Source organism: Geotrypetes seraphini, chromosome 12 (genome assembly GCF_902459505.1).
Source record: "Geotrypetes seraphini chromosome 12, aGeoSer1.1, whole genome shotgun sequence".
Taxonomy (NCBI): domain Eukaryota; kingdom Metazoa; phylum Chordata; class Amphibia; order Gymnophiona; family Dermophiidae; genus Geotrypetes; species Geotrypetes seraphini.
Genome location: NC_047095.1, coordinates 90,780,228 through 90,797,904, shown reverse-complemented (window position 1 = coordinate 90,797,904; position 17,677 = coordinate 90,780,228). Strand labels below are relative to the sequence as shown.

The 17,677-nt window shown below is 46.0% G+C and overlaps 1 protein-coding gene across 4 annotated transcripts in view; it reads left to right on the top strand.

The window, feature by feature from the left end:
* RC3H1 (ring finger and CCCH-type domains 1) overlaps positions 1-17,677 on the top strand; it is a 446,950-nt gene that overhangs the window by 340,034 nt on the left and 89,239 nt on the right. The gene's annotated exons all lie outside the window — the stretch shown is intronic.

Below are 17,677 nucleotides of genomic sequence, written 5' to 3'. Positions count from 1 at the left end.
AGAACTGGTGGAGTGGCCAAGGTGGATTACTTCTTGCTGGTTGACAGCTGTTTGTAAGCCACTCAGTAATAGCTTCTAAAATCATATTTAGCTTAAACTGCAAGAATAATAGTTCATGATAGGTGCCATCTTTATGTGGTACAACTAGCTGTCCATCGTACTCACATGCAGTGTTGTGTGTTATTATTTTATTATTATTTATTTAGATTTATTGACCACTTTTTCATGAAGAGATTCCTATTTTTGTCTTGTACTGTTCTGTCAGCACAGGAGAAAATAGGAAGCTAGCATGTTATTTCTAGAAACTGGGGTGCAGTTTTTGAGAAATAACTCTTCTATGAGCAGAATATTTGAGGGGGAAAAGGGTGCCTGTGAGCTAGAATACATATTTCTTGTACAATCGGGTTCTATTCCTGAACAAGTAGGTTATGCATTCCCTGCTGCAAGACATTGCTTGTAGGAAGCCTCATTAACATAATTTTCTTGACCTTCTTCTCTTCCCTCAGTACTGCCCACTGAGTTCCAGTTGCTTTCCTACAAACGAGACTGAACATAAGAACATAAGAGATGCCGCTGCTGAGTCAGTCCAGTGGTCCATCGCACCCAGCAGTTCGCTCACACGGCTGCCCTTTTGTTCAAAGACCAGTGCCCTAACTGAGAGACTAGCCTTACCAGCGTATGTCCTTGTTCAGTAGGAACTTGTCTAACTTTGTCTTAAATCCCTGGAGGGTGTTTTCCCCTATGATAGCCTCCGGGAGAGCATTCCAGTTTTCCACCACTCTCTGGGTGAAGAAGAACTTCCTTACGTTTGTATGGAACTTTAAAGAGTACCTGCTCGTTCTCCCTACCTTGGAGAGGGTGAACAACCTGTCCTTATCTTCTAAGTCTATCCCCTTCAGTATCTTGAATGTTTCGATCATGTCCCCTCTCAATTTCCTCTGAGGCCCAGTTTCTCTAATCTGTCACTGTACGGCAGCTCCTCCAACCCCTTAACCATCTTAGTCGCTCTTCTCTGGATCCTTTCGAGTAGTACCGTGTCCTTCTTCATGTACGGCGACCAGTGCTGTACGCAGTACTCCAGGTGAGGGCGCACCATGGCCCAGTACAGCGGCATGATAACCTTTTCCGATCTGTTCGTGATCCCCTTCTTTATCATTCCTAGCATTCTGTTCGCCCTTTTTCACCACCGCACACATTGTGTGGACGGCTTCATCGACTTGTCGATCAGAACTCCCAAGTCCCTTTCCTGGGAGGTCTCTCCAAGTACCGCACCGGATATCCTGTACTCTTGCCTGAGATTTTTCTTACCGACATGCATCACTTTACATTTATCCACATTGAATCTCATCTGCCATGTTGATGCCCATTCCTTGAGCCTGGTTATGTCACGTTGTAGATCTTCACAATCCCCCTGCATCTTCACTACTCTGAATAACTTTGTGTTGTCCGCAAATTTAATCACCTCGCTCGTCGTACCAATGTCCAGATCGTCTATAAAGATGTTGAAGAGTACGGGTCCAACCACCGAGCCCTGCGGCACCCCACTGGTGACGCTCTTCCAGTCTGAGTATTGCCCATTTACCCCCACTCTTTGTTTCCTATGCTCCAGCCAGTTTTTAATCCATGTGAGTATTTCTCCCTCGATTCCATGGCTCGCAATTTTCCGAAGTAGTCATACATGCGGAACCTTGTCGAATGCCTTCTGAAAGTCCAGATATACAATGTCGACCGGGTCGCCCTTATCTATCTGCCTGTTAACTCCCTTGAAGAAGTGCAGCAAATTTGCCAAACAAGATCTGCCTTTGATGAAACCAAGCTGGCTGGTCCTCATCAGACCGTGTCCGTCAAGATGATGTGGTCCTTTATCAGGGCCTCTACCATCTTTCCTGGTACCGAGGTCAGACTCACCGTTCTGTAGTTTCTCGGATCTCCCCTCGAACCTAGTCTTTTCTACTTGTGGTTTTTTCCTTCTAAGCAATATTTTTATGCATTTTGCATCTTCATGCTACTTAGGTTCCCTGCTGGAACATCTCTGGCTGCGGGAGATCACAGACTTGTGGATATAATCTGTTTCCAGAGGGTTGACTGCCTGGCAGTGCACCATTTAGATAGCCTGCACTTTCAGTTTGGGACTCAAGGACATTTCCCTTGAGAGCTGGCTCACCTCAGGTTCATCCATTAGTGGGTTTGAGCACAGGCTTCTTGGCTCCGTGGAGCTGTGCCTGGGATCGAAGCCAACTGTGTTAGTCTGCCAAGTTGGTTCGCGCTGTGTCCATTGGTGACAGAGGTCCCTGGCTGCTGGGATTGGGCTGGTGGAGCATTCAAAAAACCAAAATTCAGTTTGCATGCTTGTTGAGGCAGTTTCAGCTTCCAGCACCACATGGCACAGTAAGTACAGAGCTGATAGCCTGTCACAGCAATTTGGGGGGTCTTCAAAAGTAGGTTTTGGCCTGCTTGGGTGTTAGCCCTAGTCCCCACCCTCCCGTCCCCCACCTCATCCCTAAAATCCTAAATTTGTCGTGTTTTGGAGGTTCCTGAAGTTTTCCCAGGCTATTTTTGTTTGAAAATTGCACCTGTGGCAGCCATCTTGGATTTTCCCGATTTGAATTTAAAGGGTTTTTTTTCCTCTACAAGCTTTGTTTTTTAAAGAAAACTACACAGGTGGATTCAGGGCAGGATACTTCAGATTCATGCCCTATTTACGGTGGATGGCTGTACAACGAACAACCATGTTCCACGTGCTACACTGCGTGGGAAGGGGGCATGTTTTCTCTGGCCCAGGTTTCCTTGATCCTTTTTCGAGGGTCTTGCCACTCACTCCAGCTGGGGCCTCTCTAAAAAGGCGAAATTGGGCCCTGAGGATGGTGTGCTTGCGGCACCAGTGAAACACAGCTGCGATTCAGCGTCCAAGGAAAGAAAGTCCTCTTAGAACAATGGTTCAAGGTCCCTGGAGGTGGCTGCTTCCCCCGGGGGGGGGGGGGGGGCGGAGGGGGTTTCTCCGGAATTTATTAATTTGCATTTCCAGACTTATCTGGCCAAGAAGAAGTTGTCCTCTGTATCTCCTGTGACGCCCTTATTGGCTTATTGACCAACTTCCCAGGACACAGGCCTTAAGTCCAGGCTCCCTAGGTTGTCAAGGGATAATTCGCCCGCCAATGATGGATCTGGGGGAGGAGTTTCCTTCAATTTTGGTCGAGCTCATAACTGAATCCCTCCAGGAGTTAGAATTGGAGTTGGGCAGTCAGCAGTAGTGTAATACTCTCTTATGAGTAGCACTAAGCTGCAGTCATATTCTTTCCTGATCATCCAGACATAGCAAGAATGCTCACAAATCATTGGGAGGCACCAGAAGGTTCTCTGCGAGTGGTTAGAGCCATGTGGCTAGAGAATGCTGGGTATAATCAAAAAGGGTATTACAACCAGAACAAAAGAAGTTATCCTGCCATTGTATCGGGCGATGGTGCATATGCATCTGGAGTACTGCATCCAATACTGGTCGCCGTATCTTAAGAAGAATATGGCGATACTCGAGAGGATTCAGAGGAGAGCGACACGTTTGATAAAGGGTATGGAAAACCTTTCATACACTGAGAGACTGGAGAAACTGGGGCTCTTTTCCCTGGAGAAGAGGACAATTAGAGGGGATATGATAGAGACTTACATGATCATGAAGGGCATAGAGAAAGTGAGAGGGGCAGATTCTTCAAACTTTCGAAAACTACAAGAACGAGACGGCATTCGGAAAAGCTGAAAGGGGACAGATTCAAAACCAATGCTAGGAAGTTTTTCTTCACCCAGCGGGTGGTGGACACTTGGAATGAGCTTTCCAGAGGGCATGATAGGACAGAGTACGGTATTAGGGTTTAAGAAGGAATTGGACAATTTTCTGGAGGAAAAGGGTATAGAGGGTTATAGATAGAGGACTACTACACAGGTCCTAGACCTGTTGGGCCGCCACACGAGCGGACTGCTGGGCATGATGGACCTCTGGTCTGACCCAGCAGAGGCACTTCTTATGTCCAAATTCTACGCAATGGCAGATGTGTTTGCTCAATGTTTGGCGTCCCAGAGAGTGGATTCCCTGGTGGCACACGTCACCAAGTGTTCTCTCCCTGGTGATGGTGGGGTTGTGCTCAAGGACGCTCAGGGCTGAAAGATTTTGTTCTTTAACAGCTTTTTCATTCTGCAGCCTCAGGACCGAATGTGGCTGCGGCGGCAGCTTCTGTGGCCAGTGCTTGCCATTCAAAGCTTTGCCACGATCCTGCTACCATTGTGCTCCAAGGTCTCTCCTTTCCAATGTCAGACATGTTCTACGTGAATAACACCTTTGTATGAGCTCTTCAGAGTGGTGAGCAAGCTGTCAGCGTATTCTGTTTTGGTGTACCGAATTATGTGGATCCAGCATTCATCCTACACAGTGATCCTGAGCAAATTGCCATTTAGAGGGCATTTGCTGTTTGGGAAGGGTCTTGATGACCTCATGGCCAGTGTGCAAAATTATAAGCCTATATATTTCCCCGACAGCAGATCCCCCGTCCTCTCGGGGTGTGGGGTGCTCTAGTTTTATCCCTCCAAGTCTTCTATCAGTATTATGAAGGCTCCTGTGGGCAGCAGTCCTCTCAATCCACTGGACAGCAGTTTGGTGGTTCCTTGTATCCACAGCCTTCAGGGTGCCACACTGCGTCTACCCTTAAGAAGCAGTTCTGACGCCAGGCCCTCAGCTGTCTCTCAACAAGCTCAACTTTCACCAACCCCTGTCAGAGCTTTTTCTAGACTCCCCAGCAGGGAGGCCAGAGAGGAACAGGGCCTGGGTGGAGTCCACTATCTGAAGGTTGTTGAACATCGGGGCCATCGAACCCATCCCAGAGCGCCAGTTGGGCTCTGGCAGATGTTCGCTATATTTCATTGTGCCAAAGAGAGGCTCTCAAGATTGGAGACCGATTCTGGTCAAAGTGGTCAATACGGCACTCAGAATTCCACATTTCAGGATAGAAACTTTGTGGTCAATAATCACCTCAGTGGATCCGTGGGAATTCTTGGCTTCCCTGGACTTGACGAAGGCATACCTTCGCATCCCCATCTTTCCAGAGCATAGAAGTTACTTGTGGTTCCATATGCTGCAGCACCATTTCCAGTTTGCGGTCATGCCTTTAAGGCTGGCGATGGCACCCAGGTTCTTCACCAAGGTGATGATGGTGGTGGTGGCAGCTCACTTCAGGAAACTCGAGATACAGGTTCCTCTTTGTCTGCCCTGTGAGTTGCTGATTAGCCGATTGTCTGCCTTGATGTGCACTGGTAAGCTGGACTTATGATTTCTTGACCAGCCTTTTGTGAGAGTACCTTCTGAATGTATTCTGTACTTTCACTTGGGGGTCCCTAGAGGAGGTCCCTCTGTTGGTGCATATTGTGTCTCCTTATAGCACGGTTTCAGGTTTATAATGTTTGATAATCTGTTTTCAATTATTTGTTATGAAATTTCAATTTATGAGCGGATTAAGACTTATTTGTCAGGGAGTTTCCCCATACTCCTCCTCTTTCTTTGTATCCTCTATAGATGTGAATGTCAGCTTTTGCATGAACTGGAACTCAGTGGGTAGTGCTGAGGTAAGAGGGGAGGGTCAAGAAAACTGTTAATGAGGCTTCCTACAAGCATGGTTTCGTGACGGGGGATGCATAACTCACTTGTTCAGGATTTGCAAGAAAGAAGATTAGCAGAGGTAAGAACCTAATCTTTTGTTTTCATTCATGTTGTTTTATGCACTGTAATAATTCTTCTGCCATTCAGAATACATGGGCAAACATTGAGAAGGTATCTATCCTATAACTCTTTGTGCTAAATGTTTAATTCTTTATCATCCATGCAGGAGCAGTCCAGCGAAGTGAGTTATACCTCTGTCATCCCACTGTGTATAGAGACTGGAAAAAATGTGTAGAGCTGACTTCATTCCTCTTAAAAGGGATTAGTTCTGCTTTCCATTCTTCAATGTTTTTCTGTGTTCAGCAAATGGTTTAAACATGTGGACTGGTGCAGCAGGATTGCTAGACTGCGCTACAGTGGTCTCTGGCTACCCTTCCCTGGTGGAGCAGATCCCAGTCAAGCTCCCGGGGTGATAGTGCGCAGACTGATTCCTCTGATAAAGCAGAATCCTTAACTCTCAAAGCAACAGCCTGAGGGCTAATTCCCTTGAGCTGAGCAAGCTTCTAAGGCGGTGTTCTTCAGGCTGATTCTCTTGGTAGAGCAGGTAACAGTAAGAGTCATCCAGTGGCTTCAGCCTTCAGTCATACTGCGTTCCAGGACTCTACTTTCTAATACTACTGGTAGAGAAGGGATTGGTAAATATGTTACCTGGGCTCCAGCCATCAGCTGAGCAAACTTTTAGAATTCATCTATCAGCTAGCTACCACTTGTAAAGCAGGTACTGTTTAGCTGGATTGGGCAGGCTCAGAGGTTTGTTCTGGCTGCTTCTAACAGAGTGGCTGCTGGTAGATACAAAATGTTCCTGGGGCTCCAGTCTCTAGTTGAGCAGGCTCCAAGGTTTTTACTACCTCTGGTAGGGTGGATACTGTTTAGTTTGTTCTTAGGACTCTAGCTTCCAATTGAACAGACTTTTGGGCTTCAGATTCAGCTTTCACTGACTCTGATGGGACAGAGACTGATAAGTGTGCTCCCAGGGCTTCTGCCTATGAGGGCCCTTTAGTTGAGCAAGGCTGAATCAAGAGAACCAGATCTTACTTCCTGTTCCTCCCATCTCCCAGTTTTTTCTCTGCTGTGCCTTGTTTTCTTTACTACTTACAAGAGAAAAGAGGCATTGTACTTCTTAATAAAGTTATTGGAAAAACGAAAATGATTTTAAAAAATGAGAGCGTGCTTAGTGTCGCAAATGCACCATGAATTCTGTGAATTGTAGATGTCTGGTCAGGAGGGGGAGCTGTTGCTACTTAGATATGTTTGCTCTGTTCCTTCTCCCACCAAGGCATCTTGACTAGGACAGAATTGCATTGGTTATAGAGCTCTTTCACGGTTCAAATCCTACTAATGTGCCTTGTGATCTAAAACAAGTCACTTTCCTGGCTTGTCTGAGGCAGAAATTTTCTGGCTGCAGTTTCATCCCTTTTGCATTAACACAGCTCAGCATGGCACAGTGAGTAAGGCTGTGACAGCCTATGAGATATATCAGATGGAGGGGGTTGTCTTTAAAAGTAATTTTTAAAAGTTTCTGGGGCTAGAACAGGGTCTTCTATCTCTAAAATCTCATTTCCTGAATTTTTTGACTAAAATTGTTGTCACCTCGGCCATTTTGGATTTCCTCATTTTAAAATAAAAGCTTCTTTCTGTCTCAAAATACCTCAATTTGAGCTAAAATTGGTCTAGATGATTTGCAGTGGATGGCCAGCTGAGGAGGTGGCTGCATAGCACGTGAAGGGTTGTGGGAGTCACTGACTTAGACTCCTCTAATCTCTCTGGACATATGGGGTCCCTGTTCAATCGAGTTCTAGGTCAGAAATCCTGGCTAGAGCTGGGAACTGGTGAAGGGCACCCCAGGTGAAGCATAGCCATGTGTTTACTTTGAATCTCCAGAGTAGACTGCAGGAGCGCCTGCCAGAGCCTTCTATACATGCAGGTCTGGTTTTTGCGCCAGAATTTATAAGCATGATGTACGAAGCATACCTAAGTTATAGTGGTCACAGTGACCCCTTGGAGTCGTGATAGTGGTAGCGCCAGGGGTTATTCCCTCTAAGGACATATTTTCCCTGTGGCAGAGTCATGCACAAGATGCGGGGATACAGTCAGAAGAGAATTGGGATGAAGTGAATTTGGTATCTATGTTTTTACTGTCCCGGTCAGGGTCTTCAGTATTAAGAGACTCAGCATCGTGCCTAGGAGAGTCAGGTTCCGACCAGGTGGTAGCCCTGTATCTCTGAGAGGAACCCGACTGTGCAAAAGCTGTTCAAGCCATGAGCGCTTTTGGAGATTGCCGAGTCTGTCCAAGAATTGAAGATAGAGACTTCTCAGGCCTCTACTCAGTGCTTGCTCAAGTGTGGAAGAGAATGTGGTTAAAGCTACAGCCTCAGCACTCAGCACGCTGAGGTTGTGGGTTCAAACCCTGCACTGTTCCTTGTGACCCTGGGCAAGTCACTTTATCCTCCACTGCCTCAGGTACATTAAATAGACTTTGAGCCTGCTGGAACAGATAGGGAAAAATGCTTGAGTACCTGATTTGTAACCCGCTCTGAGCTCCTTTAGGACAGGCAAAAATAAAATAAAATCGAATAAATAAATACTTTCCCTCCCATCCTGACATTACTAAGATGCTCACAGATCATTGAGAGGTCATGGAAAGGCTCCTTTGGTGGCTAAGGCCATGACATAACTTCACATAAGCACATAAGCATTGCCTCTGCCGAGTCAGACCATAGGTCCATCATGCCCAGCAGACCGCTCCCGCAGCGGCCCCCTAGGTCAATGACCTGTAGTGATCTATTACTCTAGAGCATTTTGTACTGTATAGTAACCCTCTAATTGTATCCCTGGATCCCCTTTTCCTTCAGGAACTCGTCCAGTCCCTTTTTGAAACCCAAAGTCGTACTCTGCTCTACCACCTCCTCTGGAAGCGCAATCCAGGTGTCCACCACCCTCTGAGTGAAGAAGAACTTACTGGCATTTGTTCTGAACCTATCTCCTTTCAATTTTTTAGAGTGCCCTCTAGTTCTTGTTGCCCCCGCCAGTCTGAAGAATCTGTCCCTCTCTACCTTCGCTATACCCTTCATGATCTTATAAGTTTCTATCATATCCTCTCTAAGTCTCAACTTTTCCAGGGAAAAGAGCCCCAGCTTCTCCAGCCTCTCAGCATATGAGAGGTTTTCCATGCCCTTTATCATTTTTGTTGCTCTTCTCTGGACCCTCTCGAGTACCGCCATATCCTTCTTAAGGTACGGCGATCAGTACTGAACGCAGTACTCCAGATGCAATCGCACCATCGCCCTATATAGTGGGAGGATAACTTCCTTGGTTCTGGTAGTGATACCTTTTTTGATAATGCCCAACATTCTGTTCGCCTTTTTTGAGGCCGCAGTGCATTGTGCCGCCGGTTTCATTGTTTTGTCCATCAAAACCCCCAAGTCCTTTTCTCGGTTGCCTTTCCCCAATATTATCCCTCCCCTCCCCCCCATTGTGTAACTGTACATCGGATTCCCTTTCCCTATGTGCATAACTTTACATTTCTCTACATTGAAGCTCATCTGCCATTTATTTGCCCACTCACTCAGTTTGTTCAGGTTCCTTTGAAGTTCTTTGCATTCCTCTACAGATCTAACCTTGCCAGAGAGTTTTGTGTCATCCGCGAATTTTATAACTTCGCACATTGTCCCTGTTTCCAAGTCATTAATAAATATATTGAATAGCAGTGGTCCCAGCACTGACCCTTGTGGGACGCCACTCGTGACCCCTTTCCAGTCAGAATAGTGTCCCTTTATTCCTACCCTCTGTTTCCTGTTTGCCAACCAGTTTCTGATCCATCGGTGTATGTCCCCTTCCACCCCGTGGTTCCACAGTTTCCTTAGTAGGTGCTCGTGAGGTACCTTGTTGAAGGCTTTCTGGAAGTCCAGGTATACTATGTCTATGGGGTCACCTTTGTCCAAATGTTCGCTTATCCCTTCGAAGAAGTGCAGCAGATTTGTATGGCAAGATCTTCCAGTACAGAAACCATGCTGGCTTGTTCTCATCAGCTTATTTTTTTCTATATGCTCATTGATACTTTCCTTGATTAATGATTCGACCATCTTCCCCGGAACTGAGGTTAAGCTGACTGGTCTATAATTCCCCGGGTCGCCTCTGGATCCCTTCTTGAAGATAGGTGTAACATTTGCTATCCTCCAGTCTTCCGGTATTACCCCTGTTTTCAAGGATAGGTTGCAAATATGCTGCAGTAATTCCGCTATTTCGTCTCTAAGTTCTTTTAGTATTCTTGGGTGGATTCCATCTGGGCACGGAGATTTGTCAGTTTTTAGCCTATCTATCTTCTTGAGTACGTCTTCGTGGCTTACCTCCATGCACGATAATTTTTCCTCTTGGTCCCCCTTGAAGAATTTTTCCGGTTTTGGAACATTGGATGTGTCCTCTTTCGTGAAGACCAACGAGAAGAACGTGTTTAATATGTCCGCTACTTCTTTTTCATCCGTTACCACTCCTTTCTTGTCACCCTCATCCAGGGGTCCCATCTCCTCCCTCGCCGGCTGCTTTCCTTTCACATATCGAAAGAAGGGTTTAAAGTTCCGTGCCTCCTTCACAAGTCTCTCTTCATACTCTCTCTTTGCTGTTCTGACCATGCGGTGACATTCTTTTTGGTGCTTCCTGTGCTTTTTGGTGCTTCCTGTGTTCTGTTCAGTCCATCAAAGTTGGACTCCTGGTGGCACAGTGAAGGGGGAGTGGTGTTGAAGGATACAGAAGACCACAGGCTGGATTTTGTCCTTAAGAGAGAATTTGAAGCCACAGCAGTAGAGTTGAAGGCGGCAACATACGTTGCACAGGCTTGCCATGTAAATTTACGTTGTGCTCCAGGAGAGAATGCCAAAGCTGATCCCCAGTTTCTTATGTGGCAAATGCTATCTACGTTGTATTCAGAATGCTGAGCAAGGTTTCTTCGTATGCTATTTCTGCCCATAGAATGCTCTGAATTAGACAATGGGCAGGAGATTCATAATCGACAGCTACACTGAGCAAATTGCCATTAATAGGACAAGGGCCCCTAGAGGGTCAGGTCAAGCAAATTATTTTGGTTCTCGGCACTTTTGCCAGTACTCTAGAGGACCTTGGAACTAGAGATCTTTTCAAGGTGACAGAGATTTAGAGGTGCTAAGCATCCCCAGTTCTCTGAATCTCGCGCCACAGCAGCCCCCAAGAAACGTTCTGATGCCAGGTCAGGAGCTGTACTGCCAAGCATAAGAGGCGTGGGCGAATATCACATCAGACCACTGGGTAGAGAAAATTATTTAGGAGAGGATACTAGCTTGAGTTCTTTTGTCCCCTTCCAGACCTATTTCTGGATTCTCCAGGAGGAAAGCAAGAGAAAGCTGTCCGATTCCAAGCAACAGTAAAGAGACTCAGAAGACTGGAGGCTGATCCTGAATCTGAAATCGGTCAACGTGGCTCTCAAGATACTGCATTTCTACATGGAAATGGTAAAGTCGATCATTGCAGCCATGACGCCAGGGGAATTTCTTGCCTCACAGGATTTAACAAAAGTGGAAGTAAGGAAGAAGTAGAGAACTACAGGCCGGTAAGTCTGACTTCTGTGGTAAGTAAACAGAGAATAGTGCAGTTCTGGAATATTGTGGATTACAGGATCCAAGGCAACATGGATTCACTAGAGGCAGGTCTTGTCAGACAAATCTGATCAATTTCTTTGACTGGGTGACCAGAGAACTGGGTAGAGATAGAGCACTAGATTTTAATAAAGCCTTTTGACAGTGTTACACACAGGCATCTAATAAATAAACTGAGTGCTCTTGGTATGGGCCTTAAAGTGACAGACTGGGTTTGGAACTAGTTGAGTGAAAGGTGACAAGAGTGTAGTGGTCAACGGATATCGTTCTGAGGAAAGAGTTCAGTTTTTGGGCCTGTTCTTTTTTTTAACATTTTTGCTTACGGGCTGACTGGTAAGATTTACCTCTTTGCTGAAGAGCTGACTGGTAACATTTATACCTCTTTGCGGATGATATCAAAATCTGCAATGGAGTAGACACCCCTGATGGTGTGGAAAACATGAGGAAAGACCTAGTGAAGCTTAAGGAATGGTCTGAAATTTGGCAGCTAAGATTTAATGCTAAGAAATGCAAGATCATGCATTTGGGCTGCAGAAACCCAAGGGAACGATACAGTTTTGGGAGTGAAGAACTTTTGTGCATGAAAGAGGAGTGGGACTTGGGTGTGATTGTATATGATGATCTTAAATGGCCAAATAGATTGAAAAGGCAATGGCGAAAGCTAAAAGAATGCTAGGTGCGTAGGGAGAGGAATGGCTAGTAGGAAAAAGGAGGTATTGATGCGCCTGTATAAGACTGGTGAGACCTCATTTAGAATATTGTGTACAATTCTGGTGACCACACTTTCAAAAAGATATAAACAGGATGAGAGTTGATCCAGAAGAAGGCAACTAAAATGGTTGATGGTTATGTCATAACGAATACGGGGACAGACCTAAAGTTCTCGATATGTATACTTTGTAGGAAAGGCAGGAGAAGGGAGATATGATAAGAGACGTTTAAATACCTTTGTGGCATAAATACACATAAGGTGAGTCTCTTTCAATTGAAAGGAAACTCCAGAGTTGAGAGGGCATAGGATGAAGTTAATAGGTGATAGGCTCAGGAGTAATCTAAGGAAATACTTTTTTACCGTAAGGATGGTAGATGCGTGGCAAAGTCTTTCAGTAGAGGTGGTGGGAAGAAGCATGTGGGATCTCTTAAGGAGAGTAGGGGATAGTGGATGCTGCAGATGGGCCTTTATCTGCCGTCATGTTTCTATGACAGAGACCTATCTGCATATCCCATTTTCCCGAATCACAGGAAGTTCTTGAGGATCCATGTTCTGTAGCACCACTTCCGATTCTCAGCTCTTCTGTTTGGACTGGCCATGGCACCATGCACCTTTACCAAGGTGATGGTTGTAGTAGCAGCACACTTCCACAAGGAAGGAATACAAGTGCATCCCATACCTGGACGATTGGCTGATACGAACTCCTGAGGGAAGGACTGCAGTGGAGCTTGAAGTCCAGCTGCTGCAGAACCTGGGCTGGGTTGTAAACTTCCAAAAAAGCAACCTAGAAATGACACAGTCCCTAGAGTATCTAGGAGTCCTTTTCGACATGAAGGGCAACAAAGATTTTCTCCCTGAAGTCCACAGAGCAAAGCTCATGCGTCAGATCAGGGAGTTTTGAGACAGGCTAACACTAACAGCTAGGCATTACTTGCAAGTGCTGGAGTCAATAGTAGCAGTGATAGATGTGGTCTCTTGGGCAAGGGCAAATTTACGCCCTCTCCAGGATACACTCATCTCAGTGATCACCGCAAACAGATGTGTTGCAGATGCCCCTACCTTGGACAACAGAGGTGCATTGGAAGAAAGTTGTATCCTGTTATCCAGAAAAAAAGTGGTTAAGCTGTTTTTCATAAGGCCACAACCCTGGTGCTGGGAAGTACAATGCTCAGGGTCTTCAATGATAGAAAGGCTAGCTATCATCAGATTTTCTAATCCCTTTCTCTTGGCAGTGGTATGCAATGGCAGTATGACTTGAGACATCTTGCATGGGGTCCAACAAACCTTGGATGGTTCCAGAAGGACATCCTTTTAGGTAAAGATATGCAAAGGTTGCATGGCTTGATGTTCTTTTGTGGGGAAATTGCTGCCAGATGAGTCTTACGTGATAGAAGTAGGTGATGCTGAGGAGCTCCTTTCATCAGAGGCCAAGTTCTAGTGAAAATAGCCACAGAAATTATAACCAGAGTTCTTGAGAACTATATATACAGCCTTGTTGATTGATGGGTGTTTTTCTGTTCTAAAAATAACTGCTTTGTCCTAGGACAGTGGTAGGCAAACTCATTAGTCAAAAGAGCCAAAATCAGCAGTACAACGATTAAGATTTTTTTTTGAGAGCCATACCCCATGCCCGCTTGCACTACAACGGCTACGTCAACCTGACTGACACCCCGCTTGCCCACACGTAGTCGAAATCAATTCATGGCACAGCCTAGAGAATGACACGGGGAAAAAATTTGTCTCCGGCCCTGCCCCGTTCCCGTGAGCTCGGTCCCCATCCCCGCAAACCACCTGATCCCATCCACACAAGCCTCGAATAGTTTTATACTGAACTTATTATATTAAAGTATAAAAAGAAACAATATTCTGTACAATTGTCAATTTATAAATCAGCATATTCTCCCCACTCTCTTCCCCATTTCCCTTCAGTGTCCTCACCCACTCTCTCTCCACTTCCCTTCAGCGCATGTACATAAAAACAAGCAAGCAATTTTATATTATTTTCATTCTATTCATTCATAGAAATTAAAGTCTAAATAATGCCAGTCACATAACAAAATATGATTTTACAAAAATAACTCCCTGCACAGTCAAGCCTGCAAGGATTACTAGATGTCTTTCAGCAGCTCCCCTCCCTCCCTCCCCCTTACGTTCGTGGCCAAGTCAAAATGATCTACCAACAATAAAATTTTAAAAAACACAAACACACTGTACGCAAAGAAAATGTTAATTATCATTTATATTCCACGGGTTTTCAAAGAGGTCAAGGCAGATGACTTTATGCAGTGTCACCTCAGTAACAACTATACAAAAATAGACAAATATATCCCCTCACTTTTTACTAAACCGTGATAGTGGTTTTTAGCACAGGGAGCTGCACTACTCTCGATGCTCATAGGCTTCCTGCACTAAAAACCGCTATTGTGGTTTAGTAAAAGGGGGCCATAGTGCAAAATATAGACAGCAGATATAAATTCTCAAAACGGGCACATTTTGATCACTAAATTGAAAATAAAATCATTTTTCCTACCTTTGTTTGGTAATTTCATCAGTCTCTGGTTGCACTTTATTCTTCTGACTGTACATCCAATATTTCTTCCCTTCTTTCAGCCTCCTGTATGCTTCCTCTCCTCCAGACCTCATTCTCTCCCCAACTTTTTCTTTCTTTCATCCTGCCCCTTCTTTCTTTCTCTCTCCATGCCCCCTTTCTTTCTGTATGTCTGTCTTTCTTTCTCTCTCTGTTTCCGTTCCCCATTTCTTTCTTTGTTTCTCCATGCTCCCTTTCTTTCTGTATGTCTGTCTTTCTCTCTCTCTCTCCGTGCCCCCTTTCTGTCTGTGTCCAGTCCTGTCTCCCCCCCCCCTTCTTTCTTTCTCCCTGCCCTCCCCCAAGCCACCACCAAAGGGAACATGCTGCCACTGCCGACGGGGAATAGGCTGCCACTGCCGCCATCGGGGAACAGGCCTCCGCTGAATTCTGAGCTTTCCCTGCTTCCCTTCCCCGCGGGGCTGACCGACTCTTGCCACCCGACGTCAATTCTAACGTCGGAGAGGAAGTTCCGGGCCAGCCGCACTCAAGTGGTTAAAGAGTCGCATGCGGCTCATGAGCCGCAGTTTGCCAAGCACTGTCCTAGGAGAAGGCAGCATATTCTCACATGTGGGGTGATGTCATCCACATAGCCTGGTATAGAGAATGCCAAAGTGTACTGGCACTTCAAACCTTGCAAAGCTTCAAGGCTGCCTGCACTATGCATACACGAGTGCCTTCCTGCCTGACGTCAGCTCGCGGTTCCACATTTCTTCATTTTCCACGGAGTGAAGAAGTTCTGTTTTTTTGGACTCCATCCCAAATTGCCTCCGTCAGCGGTATTTTTTGCCTTTCGGCTGTCTCTTCTTCTTTTCTTAGTAATAGCATTTTTTGTTTACTTTAAAAAAAATTTTTTAAATATCTGTATTTTCTTGGCTGGTTCCTGAGTCAGGCTTTTGGGTCCTTTCTAAATGGGCTTTCACTGCTGCAATTTTCTCATTCATGTCAAGACCTCTGAGTGGTTTTAAAAAGTGTTGTTGGTGGCAATGCCCAATTTCCATCACTGCACAGCTGGTGTTTACAGTTTTTAGGGCATGAACACCAAGTGGATACTTGTACTCGTGGTTCTACCTTACAAAAGTGCTCGTTGAAGGATTGGGGAATTCAGCAGCAAAAGCTTTTTGGCTCGGCGATGGACTCGGGTGGCAAGGCATGTCCATCGGTACCAGCATCAATATTGGATGTCACCCTTCCATCAAACTCTCTCAATGAAAATTAGTAACCCTACTCAAACACATATACTGTGCCAACTGCAAGAACAAGCGGTCAAAGGACCCGATTTGGATCTCGGCAGAAGTAAAGAGGGCAATAAACGACAAAAAAGTATCCTTCCGGAGATGGAAAAAGGATCCAACGGAGGAAAACCACCAGGCGCACAGGAAATGCCAAAAAGAATGCCACCGAGAGGTTAGAAAAGCAAAAGGGAAATACGAAGAGGGGCTGGCCAGGGAGGCGAAAAACTTCAAGGCATTCTTCAGTTACGTAAAGGGGAAACGACCAGCGAGAGAGGAGGTGGGGCCGTTGGACGATGGGGATAGGAGGGGAGTGATTAAGGAGGATAAAGAGGTAGCTGAGAGGTTGAACACGTTCTTCTCATCGGTTTTCACGAGAGAAGACACATCTAATATACCGGACTCAGAGGAGCTCATGAGTGGGGAACAGGCTGAGAAATTAGAGCACATAGAGGTAAGTAAGGAGGATGTCCTCAAACAGATAGACAGGTTAAAATGCGGCAAATCACCGGGTCCGGACGGGATCCACCCGAGGGTTCTGAAGGAGCTAAAACAAGAAATAGCGGGCACAATCCAGCATATTTGTAACCTATCCTTGAAAACTGGAGAGGTACCAGAGGACTGGAAATTGGCGAATGTCACACCTATCTTCAAAAAGGGATCGAGGGGTGACCCCGGGAACTACAGGCCGGTGAGCCTGACTTCAATTATAGGGAAGATGGTGGAAGCTATGATCAAGGACAGCATTTGCGAGCACATTGAGAGAAATGGCCTACTGAGAACAAGCCAGCACGGATTCTGTAAGGGAAGGTCATGCTTAACGAACCTTCTGTACTTCTTTGAGGGAATAAGCAGTCGGGTGGACAATGGGGAACCCATCGACATCATTTACCTCGATTTTCAAAAGGCTTTCGACAAGGTGCCACATGAAAGGCTGCTTAGGAAGCTGTGGAACCACGGGGTGGGAGGGGATGTGCACCGATGGATAGAGCACTGGTTGTCGGGTAGACTGCAGAGGGTCGGAGTGAAGGACCAATATTCTGACTGGCGGGGAGTCACGAGCGGTGTGCCGCAGGGATCGGTGCTGGGGCCGTTACTCTTCAACATATTTATCAATGACCTGGAAAAGGAGGCAAAGTGCGAGGTTATAAAATTTGCAGACGATACCAAACTGTGCGGCAGAGTTAGCTCCAGGGAGGAGTGTGAGGACCTGCAAAGGGACCTAGACAAGCTGGAAGACTGGGCGAACAAATGGCAAATGCGCTTTAACGTGGAAAAATGCAAGGTCATGCATATAGGGAAAAAAAAACCCGTTGTTCAACTACAAATTGGGGGGGGCATTGTTGGGAGAAAGCAGTCTTGAGAGAGACTTGGGAGTGCTGGTGGATGCATCACTGAAGCCATCTGCACAGTGCGCAGCGGCCTCAAAAAAAGCCAACAGGATGCTGGGCATCATAAAAAGGGGCATAACAACCAGGACGCGGGAAGTCATCATGCCATTGTATCGAGCGATGGTGCGTCCGCATCTGGAATATTGCGTTCAATATTGGTCGCCGTACCTCAAGAGGGACATGGCGGTACTCGAGAGAGTCCAAAGGAGAGCAACGAAACTGGTAAGAGGGCTGGAACACTGCCCATATGCCGAGAGGTTGGATAGGCTGGGGCTCTTCTCTCTGGAAAAAAGGAGGCTCAGGGGTGATATGATAGAGACCTTCAAGATCATGAGGGGCATAGAGAGGGTGGATAGGGACAGATTCTTCAGGCTGAAGGGGACAACAGGTACGAGGGGGCATTCAGAGAAACTGAAGGGAGATAGGTTCAAAACGA